At 41.6% G+C, this 17,299-nt stretch overlaps 1 long non-coding RNA gene across 1 annotated transcript; it reads right to left on the reverse strand.

Annotated features, from left to right (window-relative positions):
* Positions 1 to 1,988: 1,988 nt before the first annotated feature.
* Positions 1,989 to 2,364, reverse strand: LOC137429244 (uncharacterized). Its single transcript, XR_010984850.1, has 2 exons — positions 2,256 to 2,364; positions 1,989 to 2,042 (listed from the first exon to the last, which is right to left on the reverse strand). It is a non-coding gene; the product is annotated as an uncharacterized LOC137429244 (long non-coding RNA).
* Positions 2,365 to 17,299: the final 14,935 nt, after the last annotated feature.

The following is a 17,299-nucleotide window of genomic DNA, read 5'->3' on the forward strand; positions in this document are numbered from 1 at the left end:
TTTATCGATCACCTGAAAATAGTCAGTCAAGAATGTGACCAGAGTAAAGAGTATGTTTATATTGGGCCTACAATAAGCCTCAAGTTACCTCTGCATTATGGCGTAATATTACAATTGGTATTTCAATCATACTGAAAAATAGCAAACAAAGCTGCACTTGTAGAACTTTTTTGGGTCTGATTTGAAACCAAATTGGGCATAAATTCACAACTATAAGCATACCTGAATGAATTCAACGGTGGCAGATACACCCTGGAAATTGGCATGGCCTTCTAGCTCCATTGAACGTAGTGCTGTTGCAACGGAGTTGCTCAACAACTGTGCAGCAAGACTAACTTTCATCTTCTGTTTCATGAAGTTCGTGTGCCTGAACGACAATCCATTTCCCAATCGCAATCCAGTATCATCCTGAAGTTTTTGTAGATCCAAAATGAAGCGCCAATCAATACGTCCTTTGTCAGACATTATGACACCGTATGCTTGGAACATATTTCGCATTAACTTCAGCATATGGCATGGATCCATTATGACAAAAATCTCCTGGTTAGTATCAGGGTGCTTAAACGATGGCTTGCAGTCGAGTGCACTCAAGCTACAGCCAGGATCTCTGCACATCCCGAGGTTGGAAGCATGTCCATCCAACGTCAGTGTCCTCACATGGATGCCAATCCCATGCAAGGACGCGATACACTGTAAAAGCAGTTGCTTCTGAGTGGCAGCTCTTAAAGTGTTTGTCAAGAAATAGGCCACAGGAGCTTTCCAATGGCCTCGTAGGCCAACAACCATGAAGACGAGGGCTTCTTTTGCCTCATTGGTGCTCTCCGAGTCATCTCCTAGATCAACAAATCCAAGCATCTTCTTTTCCTTTGGATCATAAACAATCTGTTTCCTAATGGCCATGCCGTCTATCATGAGAGCAACATTCTTGTATGTCTCGGGATCATTTGCACATTTTTCCTTGAGGCACATAATCATCGAAGAATTGATTCCTGCGGTGCAATCCACATTAGAGAGCCACCTAGAAAAAATTATGGAACTTAAATAATCAATTTGACTATTGTGATCATTATTAACAACTACTTAATGAGTTCAAAATGTAGTTGACACATGTCAAACAAATTAAATATAATACATCCATGTTTGTGACAACTTACATTCTCAGTGTCCTGGTTGAAGGCATATTAAGTTTGCTGCGAAGGTACTCGTATGCCTTAGGTCCGTACAGATGTAAGGTCAGAGAAAACCTTCTCTGTTCTGCTGTGTATGCCTCACTTCCCTTTGGTTTTTCAAATAGATCCATGGGAAAGTCTGAAACGAAATATATAACATAAAACATTGCTCATGTATGAAAATCTTTTAGAAAGTAATGTTTAGACCAAAAGTATGGTTATTGAACACAAAGTGATGTAGTTGTACCGATAATCAGATTATCAGAATGATATTTGTTGTTTGACAGAATGAACTTCATTCAGATGCCAGTGGCATATATATCTACGTAATGTAACCAATACGATGAATAAGTCCTACCACGGTACGCCTGGAGCTTTTCTTCTAGTTCTGCTGTCATGAGGTTGCGTTCCTTCAACTCATCCTCTATGGATGATAACGTGCTCTTACATCTTTTCTCTCTGGCCTTTGTGTTTTTCAGCTGCAGCTCTAAGTCAGCCACTCGATCCTCTGTCCTCCTCAACTTGACTTTTCCCACAGCTTCGTCGGGCGCTGCATAGCTATGGAACTACAACATCACAGCACAAAAAATATGCATGAGCAGAATATCACCAGACAAATATGCCCCCCAAAAAAGATGATTTTTCACTAGGACTATGTAAATTACCTGTAGTACGTGACTAATTTTTATATAAAAATCAATCAATGCTAGCATTTTAAGCTACTAATTCCAATATACATACATCAGGTATACTTGAATGTACATGTCCACTGTCAAGGCTTTTAGTATTGGATTCATGCATGTGAGCCTGATGGTCGTCCTGGCGCTCCTCCAATGCCCTCTTTGAAGTTTGCGTTTGACGTTTCTTCTCATGCTGAAAAGCAAACATCAGCCACATATTGTCAATGTAAAGTATACCACAGAATAAAACATGCAGTTACTTTATCTGTCTTAAAGTTAGAGTCAAAAAAGAGTCCGCCGCCGCGTACCATTACATATAGTTCCCACACATTTTACACACTGTCCAAATATTAAAGTATGAAGGTTTTAGTTCGTTTAGAAAAGATCACAAACAACACAAACATACTTTTTGCAAGTGCTCTGGTAAGTCAAACTTTGATGGGACTGCATCATGACGTAGTCTTTTGGTTTGGCCTGTAAGATCGAAGTCCACAGGTAAAAAGTGTTGGCTGCACATGACATCCCAGGGCTTTGGCTTCCACCGCTCTACCCGTTTCATCTGAATACACCATTTCCTTCTTCTTTCTTCATGCCCTTCATGCCCTAATGCTTATATAAATATAATAGGCCTACCTTTGACTGCTTGGCAATAATATTGAATACAGGATAAGTCAACCCCTTGGTGTTGAAGATCTCGGTCGAGAATTCTAACCCCATGAGAATTCCTGAACATGGCCAAGTTTCCTCATGAGTCATGGATAGTCCCAAATGTGCCCCAGAATCTCCTATCTTTATTCAATGATTTATGAGAGCTGCATTTTGGAGGTACATGTACCTCATGGACAGAACATTTAAGAGAATTAACATTCTACTATGAACCAGTGTTAGTGTAGACAGGCAGACGATGCGTTAAATATCACCAAAGTTACAACATTATCAGAGTCTGGCAACTGAATGTGTTTTAATCCAATGTACGACACTAACCTGATACTTTATTCGCCAGTTGTAGTCAATTTAATCAACAATAACTTGCAAATGACGATGACGCGAGTGCCTTCCACAGATGGCAACTTGAAAGCTTTCCTGTGGCAAGATGGCGGCCGGAAATCTCGCCCTGTCGTGACCCACTGCCAATCTATATATATATATCTATGGCCATCTATATCAAAAAGCCCAATGCTTATTGTATATATTTTTTTATCCCTGTCACGAGGCATTTGGTTGTTGGTCAATTGACATACGACAAGGCGTGGCATGTGAGTTTATTGTCTTGTTGTTTACAGAATTTATTACCAATCAACTATTCGGCTGTCCCACCTGCACTCCTCCCCGACCCTCTCTCTCCGCACAAGCTTGCACACTCAGCCAGCCCCAGCCCCACTCATCTCCCGAACGCTAGTTTATACCTATCTGCTGACTTCAGTAAATCCGAACCAACATCACACTTATAAATCCAAGCATGTACAATCGATATCTCTCTCTCACGAATGAAAACGGTGACATTAGTCAATATCGAGGCGGATTTATCATTAGACACCTAATAGGTGGGTTTGAGATTTTCACGCTGCACAGCAGATATCTCTGCAGCTCCCTCCAGGGCTTCCCTGCATCGTTTCTGACTCGCAAGCAGTCATTTTATTATTTATCGGTTACCCGAATGTAGCATGTTGGATGATAACTAGCATCTTGGTAACTACTTGGTGGAATTTTGGAGAAGTCGATGCTGGCTGGCATGATTGCGACACTGCAATTGGGCGATGTCACCACTTTCCCCGTCTAAATCTAGCCATTTCCCTAAGTAGTCACAATACTTATTCCATCTAACCTCAGAGAATGGACACACAATCTGTGCTTTTACCGAAGCTAGATGCAAAACACAGAATAAGGGCGACTGCCAAGTGGACTTTGCTCCGGACACGTCGCCTCACGCCGACATGGGGGCCGCTATTGCAGCAGAAGTAGTGCATGTGTTTACAAACCCACGGCTCCTGATTGGCTTGGAGTGACATTGCTGCGCCGACTGGCCTACTTACTATGCTGCTCACAGCCACCTGACGCACTTCCACTGAGAGAAATGAGTGCTTGTAACTCCTACCCAATGCTAATCCTTGGGCATTGGCATTAGTGTTTGTGGATCTTGAGAATGCCCATGGCACTGTCCCGAGAGAGATGGTGATAGCGACACTGAGATGGATGGGAGTGCCAGAAGCAAAATGTATGGATGAGAGATGAAGGGAAGAGTTTTGGTCGGTCCTCGGATGTCGAGGGAGTTCAGCATGAAAATCACTTTGAGATAAGGAAACTCTCTCAGCCCACTCATGTTTCTCATGGTGATGGAGCTGGTAAGCAGGAAGGTAAACGTGAAGGGGATTCAACGGAAGATTATATAGCTGTTGTAGCGAAGAATAAGAGGGCGATGTAGGAGGTAGCCTACTGAGGGAGGAGGGCAGTTAGAAGTCGGCATTCTGGAAACAGCTTGAAGACGAGTTTGGAGAGGTGGAGATAATGTAGTTAGGGCAGCAGAGAAAGGAAATGCATATCAAGTTAGAGGGGAAGAAGACTAGGCAGGGAAATAGGTTTGAGTCACTGGAGAGAACAGTGATCAAGGATGGTATTTCAGAGGTGGAGGAGGATAATAGTGGGTGCGAATGCATGCAGGAGGGTGGAGGGATTGCTAGCAAATGGAAAAATATCAAGGCAATTGAAAAGGAAAGTTCTGGTGTCTCTTGTAACGTCAGCATACCTTTATGGTCTGGAGAGAGTGGCCCTGACAGAAGGCCAACTATAGAGGCTGCAGGTTGATGAAAACAACTTAGTCAGGTGGACTGTAGGAGTGAAGACGGTGGATTGAAAGAGGATGGATGAACTGAGAGAGGAGATTGATGTGCAGATGAGCATGATGGGGAGATTATGAAAAAGCCGGCTGAAGGGCGCTGGACATTTAGTGCAGATGGAGGAGGACGAAGAATGAATGGTAAAGAAGGCGGATAGGTTGAGGGAGCAAGGAAGAAGGAAAAGAGTTAGGCCATGGCTGAAATGGGAAGATTGTGTGAGGAGGGACATCAATAAAGTGGGGGAGGTTGGAGAGTGGAGAGAGTTGGCTCAAAACAGAAGTAACTGGAGGAATGTCATGTTCAAGACAAGGCAGAAGCCTAGTACCATTCAGCCTTCCCCCTCATAAAGGGAAGAACGGAAGAAGAAGAAGAAGAAGGTGTTCAATATCAGGTACACATTACTTTATTCACTTGGTGTACCATCTGAGATACCCTCTTTACCTGCAACATGTCACAGGTCCACAAGATATTCGTGTTGCTGTTGTTGTTGGGCGTCAATTTTTGAAACGTGCACCCATTGGTTGGACAGCTGCCTAACCACACCCACATCTGTCATTTGACACCACCTACTGTAGCGCCGAGACGAAATGATATTGCCGCCATCTTGGTTGTCTGGTGGGCCTAACACATTAGGCCTGCATGTCTCTGCTGATTATACACTGCCCTGGTTTGTTGCATCAGATTTCCATGAGCTTTTTTGGGTCGAGTTTTATTGACAATATGAGACCTCGAAAAATCTAATGATTTGTCGAATAATAGTAAGGTTTAATCAAGCCCGTCAAAACGCACGGTAATCAAGTGTTATTTTACCTTACGTAATCAAGCGTTATGTTACGCAAATTACTGAAACCATTGGCTTTATTTGGATTGAGTGTTATTGACGATGAGGGACTTTAGCGGGGAAGGAAAAGACATCTGAGGTGTTCGGAATCCGAGTCAATCCTTTATTCCATCCGCGACCAACCAAACCCGCTAGTCTCACTTCCGGTTGCATCTGGATTCCAGAAAACCCTCGATCAACCCAGCTCAAGGATATTTACATATTATAATATGAAAGGCAAAATGATGCTGCTACAGGACCCCAAAAAATCTAATCACATGTCGAACATGGAAGGAACAATCACATGTAAGGTTTAATGAAGCCCATCAAAAGCGTTACTTTTGTTTGGCTCGAGTGTTATTGACGATTATAGGCTATGAGCCAAGGGGGTTGGTCGGTACCATACAGATGGAGTAAGGCTCATTGTGATTTTTAGCAAGATATATGTCCCTAGATATGAAAAAAAAGTGATAGCAGTGTATAACTCTCGGCCATCTCTGTGTTATCACCCGAAATATTATTATACGCCTGCTTTGCTTCGCCAAAAAATGTGATATTTGCTAAAATTGGAATAAATAGATGTTTTTAAGGACCACAGAGTGCCAATAATTTGCATACTGGATGCCAACTAATATAGTAATAGAAAATAGAACATTTGTGGGGGTTATTTATCAAAATATTGATATAATGACAAAATATATGTTAAATTTAGTGAAAAAGTGGTCGAAATCGCTTCGAGTTCAGAATTCACATTGTACATTTTTGTACAATTTAGTTGTACAAACTAAATTGGGTAATATGGGTGGACGGATTGTTTGTAATTGTAACAATTTAGTTGGGTAAATTGTAACAATTTAGTTGGGTAATACAGATGCAAATACAGTAATGTTTAACCCTTTAGCACCTATAATATCAAAATTAGGGGGTATGGTTGAACATATTTTGAACTTTACCAAAATATGTGCCCCAAACAACCACCATATTACAAAGTAATGATATATTCCAATGCAGTGGTTCCTTGCGAAGATTTTGAGGGGTCAAATGTTACTCTGGGAGTTTTCATTTTTGAAATATTGACAAAAATGTACAATGTGAATTCTGAACTCGAAGCGATTTCGACCACTTTTTCACTAAATTTAACATATTTTTTGTCATTATATCAAAAATTTGATAAATAACCCCCACAAATGTTCTATATTTCTATTACTATATTAGTTGGCATCCAGTATGCAAATTATTGGCACTCTGTGGTCCTTAAAAACATATTTATTCCAATTTTAGCAAATATCACATTTTTTGGCGAAGCGAAGCGGGCGTATAATAATATTTCGGGTGATAACACAGAGATGGCCGAGAGTTATACACTGCTATCACTTTTTTTTCATATCTAGGGACATATATCTTGCTAAAAATCACAATGAGCCTTACTCCATCTGTATGGTACCGACCGGTCAATTTGGGGGGTCTGGCTCATAGCCTATGAGGGACCCCGAAAAATCTAATAATTTGTCGAATAATAGAAAGGTTTAATCAAGCCTCTCAGAACATATGGTATGTCAGAATGCATGTTAATGATGCGTCACTTTACAAAAATTATTTAAAAGCGCAATAAATGTATGTTTCTCACTCGCTCTGTTCATCTTTGAAGAGTGCTTTAAATGCACGGTTCCCAATCGGCTCGTTACCAGATTTTGTTGCAGTTTGTGAACACAGTGCGGTCATTCTTGTTTGTGTTCAGTGTTGACTGGAGAGTCTGCTTTTTATAATTCCTACTTCAGATACCTCTATCTCCATTGTTTAACAAAAATAACTGTCTAGCTGTAAACAATAACTGTAAACAAGTATTTACAGCAAACAAGTATTTACAAGTATTCACAATAATAGATTACCAATATCTATTATCCAAAATAGATTACCCTTATATTGTGATGGACCTCGCTGTGAGACATCTATAAAAAGACCAGACACCGTCTACAACACTTACCTCTGGCCCGATCTTTGCGCTCAGGGTCGGTTTACTGTACCTGTGAGATGATTGAAGCAGATGGGGAATCATGGTAGTAGCTGCGCAACAGTTGTTAATTGGCCGAGCGAACCAACATTATGCACCACACCCTATCATCTATCAGAGGGCCAATCAACCCTGGTCAATGGCCCTCAGGCATTCTATGTGGCGATCACAGTAGGACAGGATAAGTCAAGACAATTTCAATCTTGTATTGGCAATAGCAAACAAGTATTTACAGTGGCAGGCAAGCAAATATTTACACGCAAGTATTTACAACATGTATAACATTCCCATTACCTCTACCCGACATACCCACCGTCGGAATTCTTAATCAGTCACTGAGCACTTTAACTAATGGATCCAGACATCCGAAGAAGTGAAAGATTGGAGGAGCGGTCTGAGTTACCCCGGCCCAATGTCTGGCCTGACAGTCCTTGGGGTCACCTCCTCACGCTCCCTCCTCCACTCCACTTGTGCTCTCGAAGAGCACCCGATCATACGGATGGCTGCAAGCGATGGTATGTGACAGTTCCTGACCGGAGAACGTCTGGTGGTGAAGTGAGGAACCGCGATATGGCCGGCAACGAGGTGAGGCAACCAGGTTGAAGCGAAGATGCGTCAGGGTGTGAGGCGAAAAGGTGGGTGGGTGTTTAGAAAGGAGAAGACGCAAAGCGTAATTGAAACACACTGAGGGAGCAAGGGACGTGAAGCAAAGTGAGGCGAAGTAAAGCGATACGAACGAGGTGAAGTGAAGAAAAGGAAAGAAAGAGAAAGACAGAATGAGGTGCCAGAATGAGCAAGAAATAACAACGTGAAGAAGAAAGAGAATAAAGCCAACCACATGCATATACATGGCTAATAAAGCGACATACATCCCGCGATAGTAAAGCGAATACACAGCGGGATAATGACGTGAACCACTGAGTGACAGAGTGACGTGAACTGCTGTGTCGGATATTTATAGCCCTTTTTCTCCTCCCACCCTCCCACATCTGTTGCTCTGGGTGGTAACAGCTTGTCATTGGCTGACCCATGAAGCTTTTGGAAAAGGGGAGGTCCTACGTGCCTGTCACATTGAGACAATTTATCGTTTTCTGCCGAGTGAACGCAAACTCACACCTGGGGCTCTCGTGGCCAGTCCGTGTGTGACAGGATTTATTGCTTTCTGCGGCATGAATACTAACGCAAATCCGGGGCTGTCATGGCGAGTCCATGTGTGGCATGTGAGAAATGGCTCAAGCCCAGAATGTAAAGAGAAAAGAACATGTACTTAAACTAACTGTCGCAATGTATATCTATCCACATAAGTACAGTCTATTCTTAAGAGCGTACAGAATACCATGAGACATAACTAGTTTTACCCCATGTGTTGGTGCTTCGTTCTTCCCCAGAGGTTTACAACTGTCACAATATTTTTTCACAATAATAGATTACCAATATCGATTATGTACAATAATAGATTACCAATATCGATTATGCACAATAATATATTACCAATATCGATTATGTACAATAATAGATTACCAATATCGATTATGTACAATACAACAACAACAACAGGCATTTTAAGGCCATTTTCCTTGCAAGAGCAGGGGTTAGCCTTGTGGTCCCCATGACATTCTTCTCCATTTTGCCCTATTTTCTGCATCTCCCCTTGTTAACCCCATTGCCCGCATTTCTTCTTCGACCACCTTTAGCCAAGTCTTTCTCGGTCTTCCCCGTCCTCTACTTCCTTCTACATTCATTTCCATCACTCTTCCCAACCAGTCACTTTCATCCTTCCTCAACACATGACCAAACCATCTCAACCTGTTTCTCTTCACAGCATCCATCACAGGCTCTATTCCCATCACCTTTCGCAAATCGTCATTTGTCTTCCTCTCTCTCAACGATACTCCACACATCCACCGAACCATTCGCATTTCCACCCTTTCCAGCCTTCGTTGCTGCTCTACGTTCATTACCCATGTCTCGCTCCCATAAATCATAACACTTCTCACACATGCAGCATACACCTTTCCCTTCAGCTTCAACGACACTCCCCTACTCGTCAGCACGCCACTCAGTTCCCGAAACTTCTTCCATGCACATCTCACTCTCGCAAACGTTGCCGAGTCTGATCCACCTTCTCCATTCAGCATGTCTCCTAGGTAACAAAATGTTTTCACACCTTCCAGCTTCACGCCCTCTCCAAGATCCAACTCAACATTTCCTCCATCTGCAGCTCCCTTTGTGCACACTTTACACTTGAATGTAGCTGCCACACTGGTTAATGACTCTCTCAAACCACTACATTTTTGATGAACCCACTCAGCGCACATTGTACATTGAATGGAATTCACTCCGACACCCTTCCTGCACACAGCACATGGCCACTTCCCAGTTCTTTCTACCTCACCACATGCTTTACCACTTGCCATCACCTTCGTTTTTCTGATAATCACCTTCAGACCTTTTGTCTCCATACATTCCTTCCACTTGTTCATCTTCTCCTTCAGTCCATCCATACTTTCTGCAATCAACACCAGATCATCTGCACACAACAACTCCCAAGGTAAACCCTCCTTTACGTTCCGAGCCAGCACCTCCATCACAGCTACAAATAGTAGTGGACTTACTACCGACCCCTGATGCACTCCCACCTTCACCTCAAGCTCACCACTGTTCCCGTCCTTCGTCCTTACAGCTGTGCGCGTCTTTTGTAGATTGCCATCACTACTCTGATCAACCATTCCTCCACTCCTAACATCCTCAATGCCCATGTCACTACTTCACGTGGAACCCTATCGAATGCTTTCTCCAGATCAACAAACCCAAGAAACAACTTCCTCCTATTCTCCATGTACTTCTCCTGCAACTCACAATAAAAAGTGCGTCTGTCGTTCTTCTTCCTGGCATAAATCCAAACTGCATTTCGTCAATCTTCACTTTCTTCCTTATCCTCCTCTCCAACACCCTTTCCAATACCTTCATTCCATGCTCCAATAACTTTATAGCTCGATACGAGCCACACTCCAGAGGGTCGCCTTTCCCCTTGTATAGAGGGACGAGGGTACTCAGTTCCCAATCCACTGGAATGCGGCCTTCTTTCACAACCAGATTGCAGGTCTCTGTCATTCTCTTCACACCCCAATTTCCCGCTGCCTTCAACATGTCTCCCACAACTTCCGTCGGCCCTCCCGCTTTTCTACTCTTCATTGCTTTTATCGCTTCCTCAACTTCCTTCTCGGTTATCTTCTCTGCCGGTCCTAAAACTGGGTTATTCTCTATGTTGCCATCCCATTCATTCTCTGCATTCAACAGTATTTCCATATATCTCTTCCATCTTCCTTTAATTCCATCTGGGTCCACAACGATTTGTCCCACTTCATCCTTCAAGCAACTCACCCCCATCACATCCCACCTCTCTTTCGCTATCTGCTTTGCAATCCTGAATACTGCTCTCTGACCCTCTTCCAAATCCAACCGTTCTCCGAACATTTTCCTACATGCCTCCTGCGCCTTTGCAACCTCTTTCTTTGCAGCCTTCTTGGCTGCCTCATAACTTTCATGCTCTGCCTTTTCTGCTGCCATACCCTTTGCCTTCTGCCACTCCTTGAACTTCTTCCTCTTCTCGTCAATCTTCTTTCCAACTTCATCATCCCACCACCACGTTTCCGAGTGCCTTGGTGGTCCTTTTGTCCATCCACATACCTCACCAACGGCTCCCAACAGATTATCTTTCAATGACATCCAACCACTTTCAAGCTCAACCACATCATCCTCTACCATACTCCGCCTCTCTTTTAATGCCTTCCTCACTGTCACCTCCTTCAACCTCCACACCTTCATTCTCGGTTGGTACTTCACCCGCCGAGCCCTCCTCGCACCTTTCACCCTTGTGTCGCAAACAACCAAGTGGTGCTGTGAAACAACCTCCTACCCCGGGATCACCTTTGTGTCCCGGAGGTGCCCCCTATCTCGCCTACGCACCATCAGGTAATCAACGGTTGTCGTCGACCCACCTGACGTGTATGTAACAAGCTTATTATCCTCTTTCTGGAACTGAGTATTACAAATCAACAAACCAGCTCCATCAGCAAACTTCAAAATCCTTTCACCTTCTCCATTTCTCACACCATATCCGTAACCCCCATGAAATCCGTAACCTTATATTTCACGTTTTCCATCAGCTTCTCTATAGCACATCAGAACTTGTCCCTCACTTCATCGCTCCGACCGACCTGCGGAGCATATCCCGAGATGACGTTCACCAAGAGCTTTCCAATCATCATTTTCACCATCATCAACCTTTCACTCACTCTTGTCACACTCACCACACTGTCTACAAACTCCTCAGAAAACAGGACTCCAACACCATTCACGCCCTCTGGGCACCCTTGCCACACAAACTTTTATTTCTGTCCCTGCCTACCCTTCACCATTCTCACACCACTTCCCTTCCATCTCATCTCCTGCACACAACATATGTCCACTCTTCTTCTGACTACAATATCGATTATGTACAATAATAGTTTACCAATATCGATTATGTACAATAATAAATTACCAATATCAATTGTGCACAATAATAGATTATCAATATCGATTATGTGCAATAATAGATTACCAATGTCGATTGTGCACAAGAATAGATTACCAATATCGATTATGTACAATAATAGATTACCAATATCGATTGTGCACAAGAATAGATTACCAATATCGATTGTGCACAATAATAGATTACCAATATCGATTATGTACAATAATAGTTTACCAATATCGATTATGTACAATAATAGATTACCAATATCGATTATGTACAATAATATATTACCAATATCGATTATGTACAATAATAGATTACCAATATCGATTACATACAATAATAGATTACCAATATCGATTATGTACAATAATAGTTTACCAATATCGATTATGTGCAATAATAGGTTACCAATATCGATTATGTACAATAATAGATTACCAATATCGATTGTGCACAAGAATAGATTACAAATATCGATTATGTGCAATAATAGATTACCAATAGATATTGTGCACAATAATAGATTATCAATATAGATTATGTACAATAAAAGATTACCAATATCGATTAGGTGCAATAATAGATTACCAATATCGATTGTGCACAAGAATAGATTACCAATATCGATTGTGCACAATAATAAATTACCAATATCGATTATGTACAATAACAGTTTACCAATATCGATTATGTACAATAATAGATTACCAATATCGATTATATACAATAATAGATTACCAATATCGATTATGTACAATAATAGATCACCAATATCGATTACGTACAATAATAGATTACCAATATCGATTATGTACAATAATAGTTTACCAATATCGATTATGTACAATAATAGTTTACCAATATCGATTATGTACAATAATAGATTACTAATATCGGTTGTGCACAAGAATAGATTGCCAATATCGATTATGTACAAGAATAGATTGCCAATATCGATTGTGCACAAGAATAGATTACCAATATCGATTATGTACAATAATAGATTACCAATATAGATTGTGCACAATAATAGATTACCAATATCGATTGTGCACAAGAATAGATTACCAATATCTTTTATCCACAATAATAGATTACCAATATCTATCAAATACATATTTGAGGTTCCAGGCAGTGGTGAGCTTCCATACTGCTGTGGTGTTTATTTTAACACTATTAAAGGTAAACACCTAAAGGTAACTTGACGTTCTCCTGACAGCTGCGTATATCTGAACATGACCAATTATGAAGCCACTTCCAACCAGTCATTGTGACAATGAGTGACACCCATGGGCCTTGGCCAATTAATAGCAGAACTTATTGTAATTACCTTTCTAATTATAAAATAACCCCAATAAAAGTGGGTGGGAGACCTTTTGGACTCCACTTCATCATGATGGCGGGTTTTAGAGTGGTAATGGCATCTCGGCTCGACTGCTTGTGATGGAAAAGTTTTGTTTCTAGATTACTCAAGTTGGGTTGCATCAAAGTGTTAGTGGTCCTTGAGGGTGTCTGGGGAAACAATAACACAACGAAGCCTGTGTTTGGGGGTCACCATGTTTATGGTGTTCGTAGGCAATACATCAACCTTAACAACCTGGCTGGTCGTAGTTGGAGGTGTGGGAGGGTTAGTTGGGGCTCGTTGAGGGGCAGAGGGGGAAATGGTTGATAGGGATATCCATGGATGAATTGCAGGCGTTATCCTGAGATGAAACATCATTTTGCTCGTTCTCGTGTTGTTAGGTAAGAGTACTCTCCCAGAATGTGGCAGCCAGCTTGCTAACCTGTGACATGTCCTCATAACCTATAACATGTCCACAGTCAAGTACATATGGGAGATGAGTTGAAGAGCTTGCTCGACGACATTGCTCATCATACATGTAAACTCATCATTTTGCCCTTACTCATATCTCTTACAAACCATTTTTTTTTTGTATACAACATCGAGGCTCGTGTAAGAGCTAACATCAATCACAAAAAACAACAACAAACGGACACACAAAACATACAAAAAAGGGAGCGGGAGAAAAGATGGGGAGAGAGAGGGAAGCACACAAGTACAACATTTGAGAGCAGGGACATCGGGAGATCTGTGGGAGGGAGAGGGCTTGGGGGGAGGAGGCACGGGAAGGGGGAGGGTCTGCTTTCTATCTCCTCGTCCTATCATCCTCCTTTTTCTCAATTATCATTTTTCTCAGTTTAGTCGTAAATTACCATCTTACATAAGAACTGAATATTTGTACTTGAATGGCCTGTCTTGCTTAACATTTTTTCGTTGCTCTATTTAATTATTCCTGCTCAATAATAATAAATCTTATTCAGTAAAAACATTAGTCATTGTCACATTTGCTCCTTTATAGGCATGCCTGTAATAATGATGTCCCTCGTAAGAGTTTGAACAAAGATTGATTGATATAAAATAGAAATGGCCATTGAAACCTACAACCAAGCATTTACTCGTATTTCTTCTTTCTAACCACAGATTAATAATAACCAGGTTCATGACTGCTTGGTCCCACAATACTTAATCTATACTTGGAATGGTTATGATTGTAAGATAAACGGTTTGCCATAAAATGGATACCGAAATATCTGGATGTCAATAAAGCTGATTTCTAAAAGTCATGTGATCGTGGGTAAACAATAATACATCATTGTAGCAATGGCAATGGACAGCAGAAGGCAAAGCATGTGAAAAAAGCAAAATACCAAAGAGTGGGTTTTGACAAGTCAAGCACACAAAGAAGTATTGGACCATGTAATCTTTTAGAGCTGGGCAATGCAGTCCACACCAGTCAGGCCATTGTGTAAGGCTACTAAAGGGATCACAAATCAGTGCAGTTCAATATGAGATGATGGCAGGGGAAAGTCACCTTGAAGGAATTCAGGCGAGGATCAGGAAGAACAGAGATAAGCAGGTGATTCAATAAAGATAATAAATGAGTGCAAAAGTGATGGGACACTTAGACTTATGAATATCTACTTAATTTTAACAAAGAGCGATTATGTATATGCAAGACTGCATGAAGTGGAATCTATACTATAAGGGAGCCGTTTGTCTGTGTGTCGCCATTTTCTCGGAGATGGCTAAACGGATCTTCATCAAACTTTCAGAGGTTCATCAGTGAGTGCCGGGGAGTGTTTTAGACCAATTTTTTTTTTAAGTTCGTTTTTCTTTTGGATTTTAAAAAATCGTTCCATAGTGCCTGAGCTTTTGTATCTATGTGAAAGGTAATATTAAATTATCCCCAATGTGTGTGTGTGTGTTTGTGTATTTGTGTGTGTATAATATTATAATATTAAATATATACTTTCCTTAGTGGGTGTGGGAAAGTGTTTTAGGCCCCCACAAAAAGATAGAAAAAACACACAAATTGATTTCTTCAAAATGCCAACTGGATAGAACATCACCGGGCAATGCCGGGTACCCCTACTAGTAGTAAATAAGAATTTAAAAGCAGGTGGCCATGCAAGACCAATGGATACTTGACACTATTTAAGCAGATCTGTATTTGCTTGAGTGGAAAAGTAGCAAGGTTATATCATTTGGTCACTGAAGGAAAGAGTATAACGATTATATGATTACTACTTTTACCTCTACTACTTCTAGGTACTTTTTAAATTGCATCGATTATAATAGTAAATATTCCCACCTTCTTGTGTGGCCAGCTGTGAGGGAAGTTTGGCCAAGTCTTTCACAAACCAACTGGCTGTTTTGGTGGGAATTTGTTATTTGGTCAGGGTGCGGGCGATAACTCAACTACTCTTCGTGAAAAACAATGTGCCATGTTTAACAACAAGAAAGACACCAAGAGATCTTTAAACTTTTCAACATCTATCGTTTTTGTCCATTAACGTAAAGGCCCTTGTGCACAAAGATTGATACTAAAATGGGAATTACTTGCGAGAGAATTGCACAGACAGATCATTTTACTATAATTGTATATGGACATTGCCTATTACTACTTTGTTTAATGGCCTCACCTTCTCGTGGGGTTGACCAGCAAACTTTTTTGGACTAGTCTTTCACGAAGATCTCACGTTCAATTGAAGATGATTTGGGCATGCATTTAGTAATTAGTTCAGGGTGCCGGAGTTAAGTTGCCTACTCCTTGCAAAGAGTAATTAGTTCAGGGTGCCGGAGTTAAGTTGCCTACTCCTTGCAAAGAGTAATTAGTTCAGGGTGCTGGAGTTAAGTTGCCTACTCCTTGCAAAGAGTAATTAGTTCAGGGTGCCGAAGTTAAGTTGCCCACTCCTTGCAAAGAGTAATTAGTTCAGGGTGCCGGAGTTAAGTTGTCTACTCCTTGCAAAGAGTAATTAGTTCAGGGTGCCAGAGTTAAGTTGCCTACTCCTTGCAAAGAGTAATTAGTTCAGGGTGCCGGAGTTAAGTTGCCCACTCCTTGCAAAGAGTAATTAGTTCAGGGTGCCGGAGTTAAGTTGCCTACTCCTTGCAAAGAGTAATTAGTTCAGGGTGCCGGAGTTAAGTTGCCTACTCCTTGCAAAGAGTAATTAGTTCAGGGTGCCGGAGTTAGTTGCCTACTCCTTGCAAAGAGTAATTAGTTCAGGGTGCCGGAGTTAAGTTGCCCACTCCTTGCAAAGAGTAATTAGTTCAGGGTGCCGGAGTTAAGTTGCCTACTCCTTGCAAAGAGTAATTAGTTCAGGGTGCCGGAGTTAAGTTGCCTACTCCTTGCAAAGAGTAATTAGTTCAGGGTGCCGGAGTTAAGTTGCCCACTCCTTGCAAAGAGTAATTAGTTCAGGGTGCCGGAGTTAAGTTGCCTACTCCTTGCAAAGAGTAATTAGTTCTGGGTGCCGGAGTTAAGTTGCCCACTCCTTGCAAAGAGTAATTAGTACAGGGTGCCGGAGTTAAGTTCCCACTCCTTGCAAAGAGTAATTAGTTCAGGGTGCCAGAGATAAGTTGCCTACTCCTTGCAAAGAGTAATTAGTTCAGGGTGCCGGAGTTAAGTTGCCCACTCCTTGCAAAGAGTAATTAGTTCAGGGTGCCAGAGTTAAGTTGCCTTCTCCTTGCAAAGAGTAATTAGTTCAGGGTGCCGGAGTTAAGTTGCCTACTCCTTGCAAAGAGTAATTAGTTCAGGGTGCCGGAGTTAAGTTGCCCACTCCTTGCAAAGAGTAATTAGTTCAGGGTGCTGGAGTTAAGTTGCCCACTCCTTGCAAAGAGTAATTAGTTCAGGGTGCCAGAGTTAAGTTGCCTTCTCCTTGCAAAGAGTAATTAGTTCAGGGTGCCGGAGTTAAGTTGCCC

The sequence above is a fragment of the Myxine glutinosa genome, chromosome 6 (genome assembly GCF_964187855.1).
Source record: "Myxine glutinosa chromosome 6, kmMyxGlut1.1, whole genome shotgun sequence".
Taxonomy (NCBI): domain Eukaryota; kingdom Metazoa; phylum Chordata; class Myxini; order Myxiniformes; family Myxinidae; genus Myxine; species Myxine glutinosa.